Here is a 17,327-nt window from a genome sequence, read left to right on the forward strand (position 1 = left end):
TTTGGCAACCCAGGTAAAAACAATGGCAGAATAGGCACAAATCACTTTTGTAGTGCACTGAAAACAGACTACACATGCAGGGAAGATTGTACATACAAGGCTATGGAAGAACTGTCCCTAAAATGAAGGGAATGGGAGGAAGAGTTCAACCATTAAACAGTGATACGATCACACATATACTACAGCTTATCTTATATTCTAATAGTACAGTTAGCCAAATCTTTAGGTGCTTAAATTTGGGGGATGGAGCTGTGAACAGGCAAGACACAAGAGTCATGCAGGGTGCTCAGACTAAAAGCTTATTCAGGGCACAGTCCTTTCTAGGGCTGTTTTGGCCTTTGCAAGAGGACTCATTGAGCCCAGCTTGGCAGCAACCACCAGGTTATCTGCTGGACCTGACTTACATGACATCTAGGCCTGAAGGATTTTTGCATTCAGAAGCAATAGGAAGGTACATTTGGGGTTACAGGACAATGTAATTCCCCCTTAGATCCTTAGTGATACATTACCTAGCAACCAGATAGGTTACATGAATTAACATAGGCTATTGTATTGTTTAATCCAGGCAGATAGGACTAACAAGCACCCTATGTATGCAGGGGCTTAGACAGAACTAATTTACGGGGGGGGGGGGGAATCCATTCATGGAAAGAAAAATAAAATAGGATTTTTTAAAACCTAGACTTTAGCAACATATTAAAATGTTTGGAGACTGATTAGAAGGGAAAGCAAGCTCCTTTTAATTGGGGTATTCATATTTCTGTAAGATCTTTGTACCGACTGTTTTACAGCTTGGCTAGAGAAGAGACAGCTGGATAACAGGGAACTGTTGTTGGTATTGTAAAACATGCAAATATGAGGCTGTTCCGCCAAGGTGGCTTCCCCATAGCTCCTCCAAGCTCATTTTGGATACACCTGGGATTTTCACTGTTTGTGCAGACTATGTGGGTGTCTTTTGAAAAGTGTCTTGATCTCACAGGCACCAGCTGTCTCTCTTTACCAGGAAACACAGGGACCCTTCCCCCATGGGTTTTGTCAGGCAAGCAGCAACTGTCTAAAGGATAGGCAAAAAAAAAAAATTCAGAACTTTGGTATCCATCCTATAGAACCAAAATGCTGGGTATAACTGTAATATGTTAATACTCATCAGTATAATGTATTGAGCATTTAAGTGCTTATTTTAAGGTATACTTAACTCCTATTGGAGGATCTGGACTTTTCCAAACAAACATCCCTGTTGGTAATTATGGTTTTTAAAAGAACCCTTAAATGATCATGAGCACTTTTCAGATGTTCAGGATCTGTGCAGACTCAATGTGTACACAGATTCTTAGAGGAATCATTTTATTACAATTTGTAATGTCTGAAATCTTCAGAAATATTCATTGTAATTTAGTGGCACCATCTGAAATTCATGAAGTGTTTTACTTAAATTTTGCTAATGGATTACGTTGCTGTCTGGAAAACCATGAAAGAAATACAAATCAGTATAAGTCTGTGTATGAAAGAGAGCTTAGAATTGCACAGCAGAAGGGAGACAGTGAGAGAGGAATTAGCCCCACTGAGCAGACCTGAATGATGCAGTGGTAAAGAAAATGGCTGCAGTCCTGAGCAGTATCAACAGAGGCAGCACATCAAAATTGCAAGATATCAATCCTGCTGTATACTACATTGGTCAGACTACACCTGCAGTTCTGGAGGCTTCACTTCAAAAAGGATATGGACAAAATGGAGAGGGTGCAGAAGAGAGCAACAAGGATGAACTGGGGCCTGGGAACCAAGCCCTACGAGGAAAGGCTCAAGGATTTGGGAATGCTCAGCCAGGAGAAGAGGAGTGGTTCCTATTGGCAGCAGAGGATAGGAACTACAGTAATGGGTTGAACTATGTGTAGAAAGATACTGGCTAGATATCAGTAAAAAAAAATTCAGTCAAAGTAGTTCAGCAGTGGAATCAGCTGCCTAAGGAGGTGGTGAGCTCCCCCTCACTGGTGGTCTTTAAGCAGTGGTTGGAAAACTATTTATTCTTCCCCCCCCCCCCTGTTTTCAGCCACTCCCCTGTAGCCTTTACCTAGGAAAACTGTTGCCTAAGGAGGTGGTGAACTCCCACTCACTGGCATTCTTTAAGCAGTGCTGGACAGATACTTATGGATGCTTTAGGCTGATCCTAAACTGAGCAGGGGGTTGGAATAGATGGCCTGTATGGCTTCTTCCAACTCTATGATTCTGTCACTCCTGAAGATTTGGAGATGGAGCCTGGGGAAGACAGAGACCTCAGTGGGATTCAATGCCACAGCTTCCTCTCTCCAAAGCCCCCATTTTCTCCAGGGGAACTGATCTCTGTATTTTGAATATGAGCTGTAATGAGTAGGGATCCCCAAGCCTCACCTGGAGGTTGGCATCCACATATAGAAGAAGGTGGTCATACTTTGCTCTGCGGGTACTAATTTGCTGATGGTCCCTGGACCCTGAGAAGTATGCCTGGCCTCGACCAGGAAGTAGTGGTTTTCTCTACATCAGGAGCTTTTGAGTCCTGGCCCTTAGCTGGTAGAATGAGCTCCCTGAAGAGCTGCAGGCCATAACGGACCTCTTGGGGTTCCGGAGAGCCTGCAAAATGGAGCTCTTCCACCAGGCGTTTGGCTGAGGCTGGGCTGAACTCCCCAGGGTTATAAGAACAGGTCTCTCCCTCCCTCCAGGCTCAGGATTGAATATTAGACCTACCTGAGCTGCTAGGCAACCTGCTCTATTTTGTCATCTTTGGTTATTAATGTTTAGTCTGTTTTTACAATGTATTGATTATATTGTACCACCATTTATTTAATTATCATTAATGTTTTATAGAGTTTTGAAAGGACAATTAAGAAGTATTATTAATTGAAGATGTTTTATTGTTGTGATGTTGTTATGGTATATTTGTGAACCGCCATGAGCTGGCTACTGCTGGGAGCGGCAGTACTGAAATGTAATTAATAATATTTATTATTAATTATTATTAATTACATTAATAATAATAATTAATAATAAATATGTTGGCCTCAGACTATGCAAGGCTTTAAAGGTCAATACCAGCACTCTGAATTAAGTTTGGAAGCCACTGTAGATGGAATAAGACTGGAATGGTATGGTCTCTATATGATCTATTCTGGTCACCATTCCATACCAGCTATAGCTTCCAGACCATCTTCAAGGGCAGTCCTTTGTACATCACATTGCAATAATCTAATCTACATGTTAGCAGGGCATACAGTACAGTAAACATGTTGCACTGAATATACATACATCTGTTTGTAAGAAAAAGCCAATTTACATTCATTGACAAATGAAACTGAACTCTAGTACCAGGAAAAATGTGGGGTTTAAATCACACATTGAGCTGTACATGCATTGAACATAGCACAAGAATTACAAGATACATTTATAAAGAAATGTATATACTGTACATGGCTTGTACATGTGTTTACTTTAACTTATGAACAGGTGTTACACTGAATGCATGTATATCTTTTATGTATGGGGGTCCATCCGTTTATATGAAAGAGCCAATGCATGTTTACTTTAGAAATGAAATCAGGGACCAATACTTGGATTAATTAATGGTTTAAATCACCCATTGAGTTCTACATGAATTGAATATAACATGAGAAATACTCAACATAGGGATAAAATAAAATCAAGTGTGATGTGAACATGGCTAGCTTGCACTGGGTGTGGTGTGTGTGTGGAAAGTTACCTTGAGCTCTGAACTTTAAAAATATATCCTGAACAATGCAGCATGCCTATTGGATGAACCTTTCCAAGCCTGTCTTAGCAAATTTTGTTATTTATTGATCTGAATGTTTATATCTACTTTCTGCTTATTTCCCAAGTTAGTTTGTGGCATATATAAAAATAATTCATATATCAATAAAACTCAGTATGTGTACACACACGCACGTGCATGCACACACACAAAGCAAATCAAGATTCAGAGAAGCCAAATAATTAAAGTGATAATTAAAATCAGAATGCTGGACAAGTCCAGTAAAATGTAAGAATCACTTGCAGCTGCAGAATCACAGACTGCAGGCTTTGTGAAAACAGCACTGTATACAGTTGTCAGAGGGCACCACTGAAGGGGCCAAGAAGTGTCCTTGGCATGGACAGCTGTACGTTACGTATTTTTTGTACCTATAAGGAAAGATGGACACAATATCTTGTGTTGAGTGGTTGTGCTTGTTTTGCACTAAATTTATGTGCTTGGAAAGGTGCAGCTTCTCAGCTCTGTGATCCTATTAGTCCTGAGGGTTCTTTTCATATGTGAGTCTTAAATAGGCTGGCTACACAAATGTAAAATCTGCACTGACTTGTATGTGCATTTGATTGTTCTTCTAAATTGTCTCCGGCATTAACAGCACTCACAAGTCATTTTCACATGTTCTGTGAATGCACAGGGAAGTGTATGTGTGTGGGAGATGGTGGGGGAGCAGATTCCTGTCCAGTGTCCCCACGCCTGGCCTCCACAGGATCAGCATGGTGTCTCAGCAAAATTCAAACATGGTCAAGGGTATAGACTTTCTCTATGCAATTGGGAATCTACAAAATATGGGGATCCCTGATCAATAGGGTTGCCAGCTCTGGGTTGGGAAATGTTTGTTTGTTTGTTTGTTTATTTAACCTCTTACCTGCACCTCCCAAATGGCTCATGTTGTTGTTGTTATGTGCGAAGTCGTGTCCGACCCATCGCGACCCCATGGACAATGATCCTCCAGGCCTTCCTGTCCTCCACCATTCCCTGGAGTCCTTTTAAGTTTGCACCTACTGCTTCAGTGACTCCATCCAGCCACCTCATTCTCTGTCGCCCCCTTCTTCTTTTGCCCTCGATCGCTCCCAGCATTAGGCTCTTCTCCAGGGAGTCCTTTCTTCTCATGAGGTGGCCAAAGTATTTGAGTTTCATCTTCAAGATCTGGCCTTCTAAAGAGCAGTCAGGGTTGATCTCCTCTAGGACTGACCGGTTTGTTCGCCTTGCAGTCCAAGGGACTCGCAAGAGTCTTCTCCAGCACCAGAGTTCAAAAGCCTCAATTCTTTGACGCTCGGCCTTCCTTATGGTCCAACTTTCGCAGCCATACATTGCAACTGGGAATACCATAGCCTTGACTAAACGCACTTTTGTTGGCAGGGTGATGTCTCTGCTTTTTAGGATGCTGTCTAGATTTGCCATAGCTTTCCTCCCCAGGAGCAAGCGTCTTTTAATTTCTTTGCTGCAGTCCCCATCTGGAGTGATCTTGGAGCCCAGGAAAATAAAATCTGTCACTATCTCCATTTCTTCCCCATCTATTTGCCAGGAATTGAGAGGGCCGGATGCCATGATCTTTGTTTTCTTGATGTTGAGTTTCAAGCCAACTTTTGCACTCATGGCAAAATGGCTCATGGCAGGTTACAAATGTCTATATAAAACCACAGACAAAAAATACATCAGATAAGAACAACAAGATGTGGCAAAACCATTGAATTCCCAATACTGTCCCCATAGAGAAGGCAAGGAAGGGCAGATTACCCCAAGTCCGTCATTCTTTGTTCTGAGGGGGGGCCCAAACAGATCTTCCTTAGCGCACCGGCCTCAACCATATATCTAGAGATTCTGGGGGTAGAGCCTGAGAGTAGGGTTTGGGGAAGGGAAGGACTTCAATGCAGTATAATGCCACAGGTTCCACCTTCCAAAGCTGTCATTTTCTCCAGGTGAACTGAACTCTGTTACCTGGAGATCAGTTGTAATAGAAGAGATCCCCAGACATTACCTGGAGGTTAGCAACCCAAATAGCACTTCTTGCTAATCTATTATACTCTTTTTTTTTGGGGGGGGTGAAACTTTAGGTGCTCGTGTGTTATAGCAACTGAATGGGCATTGCTGTGTTTGGGAGCCCCAATCTCTGGCTATCTCATACCAATGCAAAGCAATAAGCAACTAAACAAATAATGTGTCCTGTCCCTGCTTTTGAGAAAGAAAAAAAAACATTGGTTACAAATTCTGGGACTGCAATGGGATTTTGATTTTGGTCCTTGTAGTAATGATTTGAGTGTAAATTGCTGCTTTATCAGCAGAAGGGGTGCTTTCTGGAACTGTAAAACTAGCCTGGGTTTGTAATGGGGGGTATGGGGTGTTGGGGGCATTTAATGGTCTTCGAGTGGGGCAGTGATGAATGAGTCAGCTTTTATTTTTAAGCAGCTGATGAAGAGAGAAATGAGCTACAGAGTCTCGTTTCTAGCTGTGTGTTCCAGTGTGCCAGGACTTGGCCTCCAGGTGTTTCCTGAGTTCTCTTTGTTTTCTAATGTGGAGGGGGGGGCAATGGGGGAGGAGCTGTAGCTCTGGGCTCCATGAAGACCAGTCAGGCAACAGTATAAGCCAAGCTGCAAACTCTTGTATCTGGGGAAATCAGTCTGTGGCCTGAAGCACAGTTTCAACACCTGCTTGCCTGAAACCTACTAGAGGAGTGGGAAAGAAAATGTTTCAAGAGCTGGCTTCAGAGCTTCCCATTCATTTTGGATGATAAGAACAGAAAATTTAATTTATTTAAAATTCTGGATCACTTGCACAAATAATGCTGAGTATGATGGTACTTAATCTGTGGTCCAAAGAACACCAGTAGCCCTTCTGGTCTCCCCTAAATTACAGTGCAAATAACTGAAGAGGTATCTAAAGTTTCTACTGCATGCTGAAGTAGCAGCTTCCCTCTGTGTTGAAATGTTATAACTTGAAAAGAAAATAGGCTTACCTCTTTAACAGTGCAAACAGCTGCAGTGGAAACTTCAGTGCAACCCGCAGCTGTGTGCATGTTTCTTCCATGCATACATTTGTATAATCACAAAAGATGAACAAGCAGTTGAGTTTTCAGTTGGAAGCCTTTTAAGTGTTCTCTTTCATGGCAGATATAAGAAAACGTGGTGTTCCATAAACAACAAGTAACCTAGGACAGGTGCAGAAGGGGGAAAAAAGGAACCATGGCTCAGCATCTGGGATCTCCAGTCTTGCAGAACCCATGGATACTATTGCATAGTGGGTGTCACCACAAAATGGCTGCCATGAGAGATGGGGCCAGCCACCCAAAATGGCTACCATGTAAGGAAAATCACAAATTGCTGGAAGGTTCCAGGCCTTCCATACCAGGTGGCCTTCATTGATTGGGCCCTCTCTTTCTAAACGAATGTGCCCCCTTATGTTCTGACAAGGTGAAGGAAAGCCAGGATTAATCCTTTGCCTTGGAAAGAGGCATTATGTGAAGGTAGCAAGGGTGCACCTAAAAAAATATTGGTAGGCACATAGTATCGATGAGCACCACATTAATAATTTCTGTCTTACAACAAGCCATGGACCCAAAGAGGAGAGTTGCTAATCTACAGTTAGTAGGTGAAGATCTCCCACAATTAGAAATGAACATAAATCAGTTCATGTGGAGAAAATGTCTGCTTTGGAAGGTGTACTCTGTGGCATCATATACCATTGAAATCCTTCCCCTCAGTTATGTTAATATGGATTTCTATAAAGGACAAAGTTGCTTCACACAATAACAACTTTTATACTCAGTCCCGTTTTCACAGACACAGTAGCATGGGTGACACTTTCGTACATGGTTGCTGTGCAGTGTACATGAACATGGACAAGATGACTATGTGATCTTTGGGACTCAGGTGTTTTATGCATGGGTGTTTTCCCATGTTTTCAGCATGTATACCTGACAGGTTTTTTTTTTTTGCATTATGCATTTTCCCTTGCTTTCACTGTGCATGTCCATTGTTTATTCTTTTTCATTTTGCATTGATTTTCCTTCCATCAATGCTCAGTTCACTTTTCGGTCACTGGTTTCCTGTGTTTTCTGAGAGTGGTTTGTGGCAGTTTTTCCCCTTGTGTTGCTCCCAAGCCAAAGATAATTCAAAAGTATATGGCCCTTTTTTTGCTTCTAGGAGGCTACTCCTCCACTTCCCAGGTGCTTACTTAACACTACTGTACAGCTGTGATAGGGCAATTCCATCATTTAAAAAAACCCTACCCCCTCCCCCAAATCACAAGTAAAGTTCCCCCTCAAAGTAAGAAAACTTTGTTTTTTGGGTTGTGGCTGCAGAACAAATATGTCAGACAGAAAAAATGATGTGTAAAGGCAGACACCAAACTCAAAGTCAAGCTTAAAGACTGCTTGAAAAATCTGCAGAAAATACCTTAATCAGGGCCTTCTTTTCCAGCCATGCTATTACTGGGGGAGCAAAACCCACCCACCAACATTACCTCTAAAGTGCTGATATTTGCACACATTCCCCAGCTGCACAAATTACATTATGGGGAAGTAATCCTTGTGATGCCGAGTGTGTATACAAAGAGTATGAATATGCCTGGGTACAAGCAGATATATCTTTTAATCTACAGAATTCATAGATACATTATATTTGTATGCCCTTGGATAATATCTAGATAGAGGTTTTCTGAAATGATGAAAAAGCAAAATGTTGTACTGCTTCATGCTAACAGACAACATGTAAAGTCATCACAACGGTTCCAGACAGATGAGCAGCTTGGCGCTTGATACTCTTCATTGTCTACCTACTTCCTTTCACACACAGTCATAGGAACGGAGAGCACAAAGCTACGGCTGTGGGTGGGAGCCCTTCATTTCCAACTTTCCTTGTTTATTAAAATCAAAATGTAGGAATGTAAGCAACTTTTCTGTAACACTTCCTGATGGGAAGATGTTTCTTGGTGAAGAACAATGGGAGCCATAAGACTTCACCCCACTAATGGCTGGAAGGCAGAATGAATAATAACAAACTAGGGTTGCCAGCTCTGAGTTGGGAAATAGCTGGAGATATTTGTGGGGAGGATGTAAGCCTAGGGAGGATGGGGTTTGGGGAGTCTCAGCAGGATACAGTGCCATAGAATTAGGATTGACAACTCTGGATTGGGGAATACCTGGAGATTTTGAGGGTGAAGCCTGGGGAGGGTTGGGTTTGGGGAGGGGAGGGACCTCAGTGAGATATCTTGCCATTGAGTCCACAAATCAAGGCAGTCATTTTCTTAAGGGGAATTGATCTCTGTAACCTGAAGACCAGTTGTAATTCTAGGAACTGGAGCTGCCACCTGGAGACTGGCAACTCTACATAGAGTCTACCTTCTGCAGTAGTCATTTTCTCCAGAAGAATCGGGAAGGGGCATATTCACCCTTCCTATGTGCCATTTTTAAGAGCCCAAACCTGGGTGGTTGGAGCTCTTGAAAAGGGTGCAGGGCCACAAGAAGCCCTCGCCCATTCACACCACCGTTCCAACAGAGGGAATTTTAGCTCTAAAATGGCTGAGGCATCCCTGTGCTAGATTTGGGGATGCCTTCACATGTAGATGAGCCCTCAAATTTCCTTACTTCTAATGGCCCAACAGGACCCACATTCAGAGACTGGCTCTTTTTAACATGATGTATAACATTATATCCTTTTAATGATAATGATGTTAATTTTTCTTATGTTTCTGACTGCTTCTGCCTGGACTAGCAGTTTTTATCCAGCTTCATTACACTTTACTTATCTGTTTCCCATGAAAGTCTGGAACCTCTGACCTCTATCATTATCCACATGGTAAAACAAACAAACTGTGACATAGATAGCTCCTGCTAAGCTAAGAGGTTGGTTTTGTTTAATATTTGGATGGGAGATCACTAAGGAACACCAAGGTCTCTAGGCAGAGGCAGGCAATGGAAAACTATAAGGATGCCATCCTCCAGGTGGGACCTGGGAATTGCCTGAAATTATGTTTCATTTCTAGACTTTAGATATCAGTTCCACTGGAGAAAATAGATGCTTTGGAGGCTGAACGCTATGGCAATATATCCCACTGTGGTTCCTAACTTTCCCAGGCACCATCCCCAAATCTCCAGAAGTTCCCAGGCTGGCTCAAGCAACCCTACCCCCTACCCCCACTGGTGGCCTTGAGGTTGGGGGGGAGAGCTGGCAACCCTAGGCAACCATCTCTGAATGTCTCTTGTCTTCGCACTGTGAATTGACAGTAATAACAAGCAAACACCAAAAACACCCAAATCCCTTCCTAACACAGGGAATGAAATACCATTTCTACAGAAGGAATCTGCCCCTGGACAGCCTTCAAATGTTGTTGGCTTCTAGAGCCCTCTCCACATGTTGTCGCCTGCATGCCAAGGCTGTCAAGGAGTTGGGTCTAGTTTGGGCTGTTTTTAACTTGCAAAGAGGGAAATTGCCAAAACTCTCGATCGCATGTCCCATTGGTGAGCAACAAGAGACAAGCCCGTATGGAGGGGGAAAGGTGTGATAGTCTCTGCAGCATTGTCCCACCCTTGCACTTTTTCTCCTCTCTCCATTTCCTGCTCTGAGTAATTTTTTTTAAAAAAATGGGACGGTCTGGGTTTCAGTGTGACCACAAAGCTACATTGTTAAAGGTAAAATAAAATCTTTAAAGTGTCCATGGTCTTTTCAGGATTAGGCAGGCAAAACACAGCCATTTTTATTTTCTGGAGGTGGGGAATGAGCTGAGAAAGAGGAGGGGCACCTTCTCCCAATCATACAGGGGTCTCAGCACTGTGTTTTAAAGCCAACCATTAACACAAAATGACATTTTGGATTCCAGGGACCATGTTCAGCATCTCAGAAATCTACCAAGACAGAAATAAAGTCCCCAAAAACATGATTCCTAAAAAAAGTGGGGGGAATGCTGTATCATTCTGGTGTTTCTCCATAGCAATGTGCCAGTGTTGATTTTTATTAAAAATGCACCCGTGTTGTGGCATTACTGCATAGCAACATGGAAGTACCTTTAAAAAATAGTTTTGAGGCTCAGGAAGGGGGAGTTTCAGTCCATGAGAGAACTGCTCTGCTGTGATTGGTGGCTTTCGGTGATTGACAAGCCAAGAAGTTCATTTTGCTTTCCCTTGCAGCCTTGTCAGGAGGCAAAAATCTGCAATGGGTCAGAGGGAAAATGCGGGAGGGCTCTCCTATGAGGAGCGCTGCAAACGTGAAGCTTACCATCCTGTGTTTGCAAGCAGGAAGCCATTTGCGTTTTACCCCTTGGTGCGGAAATGGTCAAAGAATTTGGACAGGATTCACAGCCAGCCTCTCTCTCCTCCAGCTCCCCCCTGCCCTGCCCTTTTGTGATTTATGTTATAAAACCCTTCAAAATGACTTCCTTTCCATAAGTACATGAATAAGAGAACACTTACTTGGTGACGTTTGTGCTGTGATAGATGTACTACTGGGCTTCTGTTTTATTTTGTCCTGTGCATTATCAGTCTTTGTTGCACCTTGTGTCAGAAGTTGCCTAAGAGAGCAAGGAGCCATTGAGCACTCAGATACTGGAAAGTGACCATTGCGCATTTGGGGTTTCATTTATTTATTTACAACTGATTTTTTTTAAATTTATGAGTCACCTTTACTGATATTTGCTTGAGGCAGCTCACAAGTTTTAAAAAAAAACCCACCATCAAACCATAAAAAAACATAAAATGTTTAATACTAAAAACAATCTGTTAAAACCAAGCCAGAGGCATAAAACTCGTAAAGCAACACACCACACACATCTTTGAAAATCCATCAGCATTCTTCAGGCAACGAGCAGACCATAAAACAATAAACAAAACAAAACCCTTGTGAGTTAAAAAAATGTGTTGGTCTAGCCTCTAAAAGTAAAGGCTCAGGGATCCATCACGGTGTGGTGATTAAGAGTCGGGGCCTCTAACCTGCTGAACTGGGTTTGATTCCCCACTCATCCTCCACATGCAGGCAGCTGGGTGACCTTGGGCCAGTCATAGTTTCCCTCAGAACTCTCTCAGCTTCACCTACTGCATAAGGCATCTGTTGTAGGGAGAGGAAGGGAAGGCAATTGTAAGACACTTACACTCCTTCAGGTAGTGAAAGGCAGGGTACAAAAAATAGCTCCTCCTTTTCTAAAAGTAGGCTCCAGGCAAGGCTGCAGGGATCATTCCAAAGGTGAGTTGTAGGGCTCCCAACTCTGGTTGGGAAACTCTTGGAGATTTCGGGATGGTGCCTAGAGGAATCAGAGTTTGGGGAGGGGAAGGGAAGGGAGGGGGCTCAATGGGGATGTGATGCCATAGTGCCTCCTCTCCAAAGTTGCTATTTCTTCCAGGGCCACTGAACAATGTAGTGTGGTGATCAGGTGTAATTCAGGAAAACTGATAAGGTTTTCTCTAGTTACCATCTGCTTGGTCTCTGGAGGCATGGGCACAAAGAGCAGGGTAGGGGAGGAAATTGTAACTAGTAAGATGGACAGGATGGGAAGATTTATTTCCCCCTCCCCTCCCCCAAAGGATGCAAGGGTAGCTTACAACCAATAAATATCCACTGAGAGGCAATAGTATAAAGTATAATTTAAAAATCCAACATGTTAAAGAAAATTCTGAAAGGTTATTGTTTGTTCAGCCCCATTCCAGCATCATGTTTGTCTGCTGTCCTTACTGCTGATTCTTTTCAGACATTCAGCTTGGTACTCCAACTGTATAGCTTAAGAGTGTGACCTCCTGCCATCCTCCCAATATGAGCCATCACATCCTGCAATGCAAGCCATGTGCATCTTTTTCCATGAGGTTACAGTATTGTTACATGCAAATGTGCATGCTCAAAAAGCCAATGTTCCATTCACACATACCAAAACTGGAAAATACACATATCACCCTGTTCACCCAAATGGCTACTGTATATTTCACAAGACATGCTCTCACTATGCATGGCTGGAGCAAAATTAAACACCAAAAAATGACTTGTGTATGGAGTGTACCTACTGCCAGGACTTTGCAAAGGTCAGATTCTCTGGTGGTTTCTGGGCACAAAAACCTCAAAACACAGCACTCCATTTTTAACTCGTCTTAAACAAATGGGGCTTCAGATCTCATTTGTTTTAGCATGGGCTTCACAGTCTAGAGTTTTAAGAAGCTTTATGAAATTGTGAGACTTGTGATGAACACATGAGAGCTGACAAGTCCGAGCAGAATAAATAACCAGTGTCGATTAGACAGCTGGTATGCACAGACTGTTGTTGCCCATTGTGCTGACCTGTATTGTCTCATTGTTTCCTCTGGCTCTTTGTCTGGCTTGTGGCACTCAGCAGTAGTCTCATATGTAACTTCAAAGCTTTTTCCCTCTTTTTTTCTTTAGTAAGTAGGTTCTCTTTCCCCACTCTCTGTGTTTTTTACAGGGCCTTGCACTCAATTACTATAGTCCATGCAAAGCTCTTCTTTGCACTACTGTAGGTTTTGCATATGTATGCGTGTGTGCAAGTACGTGTGCACGCACACACACACACATTGTGGACATGCTTGGAATCACTTAACATAGATTAGTAGCCACAAGTTAATCCTTGTTAACCACCCTGCAGCACTTACAATCAAACTAATAAAAAGATTTGTTTGTGTGCCCTGTCATTGTGTTCTTATGGATGAAGGGATTGAGAGAGGACAAACCCCAAACTGGCAGTCAGTCCCCATTGATGGACACGGAGGACAAATGTTATGCACATTGCAGTGGAACTGTGAAAGCCAGTTCCAGGTATTCTCTTCTCAGCTAGCCTTTGGTCCCCATTGTGCTGTGCTGTCTGTGCTGGCAATCTTCCAGAAAGAAAGCACATGGGCTAGGGAGACAGATGGAGTCACATGGGAGCATCCTTCAGATTGCCAATGATCTCCCTCTGGGCTTCATGACAGCTGACTCAGCCTCCCTGCCCCCTCCTCATGCCATCCCTTAGTGAAGTGTTTGGCTGCCGTCTGTACCATTCTCATTTATGACTGGTTGGGGGATAAAAGAGGCTTGTTCGCTGGGACAAGCAACTGGTGTGGGGGCAACTGTTGCCATCTGTCTAGTGGGGGTGCCTGGAAGGGGAGGGAGAGAGTTGGGGCAGTCCCTTTTTGTTTTGTTTCTTCTGTCATGCTTCACTAAGCTGCCCTTTTTGTCTTTTGGGGCGGCGGGTGGGGGTAAGTGGGCCCATGGAGCTTGGGAGCAAAGTGGCCTCCTTTTATTTGTTCATTACGCAGGTCAGGGCAGAGCTCACTCACCAATTTCAGGATTTGCATGCTGATTTTGGTTTGTAGAAATGTTTTTCAGTGGCCTAACAGTCTGATGGCAAAATTCTATCCCCCTTTCTCTCCCCGCTCCCGTCACATCTATTTGCCCCCTTCTACCCACTCATAGAGGAAATGGGTGAGGCACCTCAGTTCTGGTGCTAACCGAATTCCTGACTTTCAGTGTGTTATTGAAATGACCCGACTGCTGGCAAGTCAGGGATGGACCCTTCCTTCTTATATTGCCTTTAATGGTCCTAAGGCAGGGGAGTCAAATGAGAGAAAGATTTTCTTTGAATGTATTTATTTGTTTGTTTTTCGCTTTTCTCCTCAGCTGACACTCAGTGGCTTAGAACATCATTTCCCTGTCCTCCCTCCATTTTCTCACAAAAATCCAGTGGGGTCGGCCATGCTGGGAGTTTGTGACAGGCTCAAGGCCACCAGTGAGCTTCCATGCTTAGAAGTGTGGATTTGAACCCAGGCCTTCCAGGATCCTAGCCCGATACTCTATCCACTACATCAGGCAGATTGACTGATCTAAGAAAAGTACCTTTGAACATTTATGCTACTAGGATGCACATTACTGTACACTCCTTATTTTACTGGTCTTCAGTGGTATCACCATATATAGAACAAAGTTTGAGTCCAGTAGCATCTTTAAGAAAAACAGTTTTATTCAAGGTATAAGCTTTTGTGTGCATGCACACTTCCTCAGATATAGTGAAACAGATAAAAATAGCCGTTTCATTGTAAATGAGAAAGTGTGCTTGCACACAAAAATTTACACCTTGAATAAAACTCTGTTGGTCTTAAAGGTGTCCCTGGATTGAAATCTTCACTCTTTACAGTCAGTGGTAATCACATGATCCCATTTCACAGGAACTGAGGCCCAGTAACCATGACTTCCCCATCACTGCCTCAACACATCACAGGTAACTAATACATTCACTGGTTACTAATAAATTCACTATACCACACCTTTGCATCAGCTGTTTCCTGGCTCAATAATTATAGGAGGAAGGGGGAGTCTCAGTTTACAGACTCTCTGCATGGTTTGAAGATCAATTTTTTTTGTAAAGTTGAGGTTAAATTTGTGGTAAGGTATGAGACAGGTGCATGCATAAATCATGACATAGTAGTAGAACATGCCACTGCTTTGTACTGGGTCACAGTGCTGGTCTATCAGTGTCAGTATGGTCCACTCTGATGGGCAGTGGCTCTCCAGGGTCTCCGGGACAGGCCTTTCCCACCCATCCCGTAACCTGTACCTCTTAACTGGAAACTTGTGCCATGGAAGCTCACTGGGTGACATGGGGCCAGACATACTCTCTCCACCTAATCTACCTCACAGGCTCGTTATGAGAATAACAAAGAGGTCCCCATTAGAGAGAAAAGAGGGGTATAAATGAATTGAATAAAGAAAGAAAATATCAGGGATTATACCAGAGACCTTTGGCATGCAAAGCCGGTGCTCCTTGCATGTTCTCATTGTGTTCAGCTTTCACAGAGAGTGGATTAGTTACTGTGGCTGAAGATCATTGCCTTGCAGAAAAAGTGTACTGTTTGTTAGAAGGACCAAAAATGTGTTGGCTAGCATGTGGCAGCAAAGTGAAAGTGAACCTACAAACCATTATACTAAAAGAACAAAGAAAGGGTTAGATTTTTTGTACTATTAAGCAGTTGACAAGCACTCTGAGAAACTCTTTCCTATCCACACATGTCGGATAATACAGTTTCAATGCACTTTAGAAGTAGATTTTCCTGTTCTGCACAGGAAAATCCACCTGGCTGTAAAGCACACTGAAAGTGCATTATCCAAGGTGCACAGAACAAACCTGGGATTAATATTTAACATGCAATACTGACACAGTTTTTCATTGCTGATGATATAGCAGAAGATGAAAAGACTACTCTTTCCCATAACTCCACTAAGCAAAGTCTGAATCCTTCCTCTAGCATGAGGAGACCTCCTCCAACTTCAGTGGCTCTTCCTCTTATGCAGGAGACCCATTAAATGGGAGGAAGGCTTCTTAGTTTGGAGGCCACTGTGACTCTGCCTGAAGCCCAGACATGAAGCCACTGAGAGTGGCCTGTCTTGAGCAATAACCAATTCAGAATGCTTCTGAGTGCAAGCACTCAAATTAAGGTTGCCAACCTCCAGGTGTGGCCCACAACCAATTTCCAGCTACAGTTTCCCCAGAGAAAATAGCTGGTTTAGAGGGTGGACTTTATGCTATTGTGTGCTACTGAGGTCTCTCATCTCCCCAAACCTCATCACCCCCTGGCTGTACCAACAAATCTCCAGGAGTTTCCCAAATCAGAGTTGGCAACCCTAACTCAGAAGGAAATCATTAGCACATGATTGCTTAGAAGTTCTGTCTGTGTGGTTACCCAACTGAAGGTGAAAATAAAAGTTCTAAATGATGCAAAATGATCCTCTTGGGGGAGTTTTCAAACTTTCACAAAAATGTCTGCATTATTTGTATTAAGAGTAGCTTAGGATAACTTTCTCCCCCTCACTTTTTGGAGGAAGGAATGGATCTTTGCAGTTGTCAAGTGAATTAGGTTGCCTGAAGGATCCCAGTGTGCAGCTGACTCCATAGGCAATGGTCACCTTACAATAGTCCCTAGATTGATTTTCATAGACTGTAGTAGCCAAGGCTTTTGAGCTCTGTGGCCATTCAGACAAGCTAAGTCCCTCCTACCACATGACAACCATGAAAGTCCAGTGAATGTAGGAATGCTGCTTGTTTGAATCCATTCTTAATTTAAAGTTAATCCATGCTAGCAATTGGCTAGTCTGATTTCATTGTGAATTCTTCTGTATTAGGTATCCTTAATTACCACAGCAAGATGAACAACTAACTTTCCCGTCTGCCTTCAGTTTGCCACAAGGGCTTGGGATCAGGTATGTTATGTGAGTTGCATGCTCACATGTTTAGGGCGTCTACTGGCAATGTGACTGTGGTACAGCCTTGGGGAGTTGCTATTTGCCCCACTGGGGAAACTGGAGTGTAGCCATCACTATATCAATATTTCGGACTTCAGTCAAGCAAATAGCAAGTCCCAGGGCTACTTGCAGATAGGAAAATAGTGTGGGGGAGAAATCTTGCTTTCTATGCATGCTGTAATGTCAATGTGGATTGGAGTCCCATATGATTGGGAATTGAGTTCCAATAATGGAACTCACAGATCATATAAAATAGAAAATTCTCAAGGTGACCCTGGGGGGATACAAGGCTGTTAGTTTTTTTTTTAGGAATGTGGGTAGGAAGGGGATCTTAT

The sequence above is a fragment of the Paroedura picta genome, chromosome 4 (genome assembly GCF_049243985.1).
Source record: "Paroedura picta isolate Pp20150507F chromosome 4, Ppicta_v3.0, whole genome shotgun sequence".
NCBI lineage: Eukaryota > Metazoa > Chordata > Lepidosauria > Squamata > Gekkonidae > Paroedura > Paroedura picta.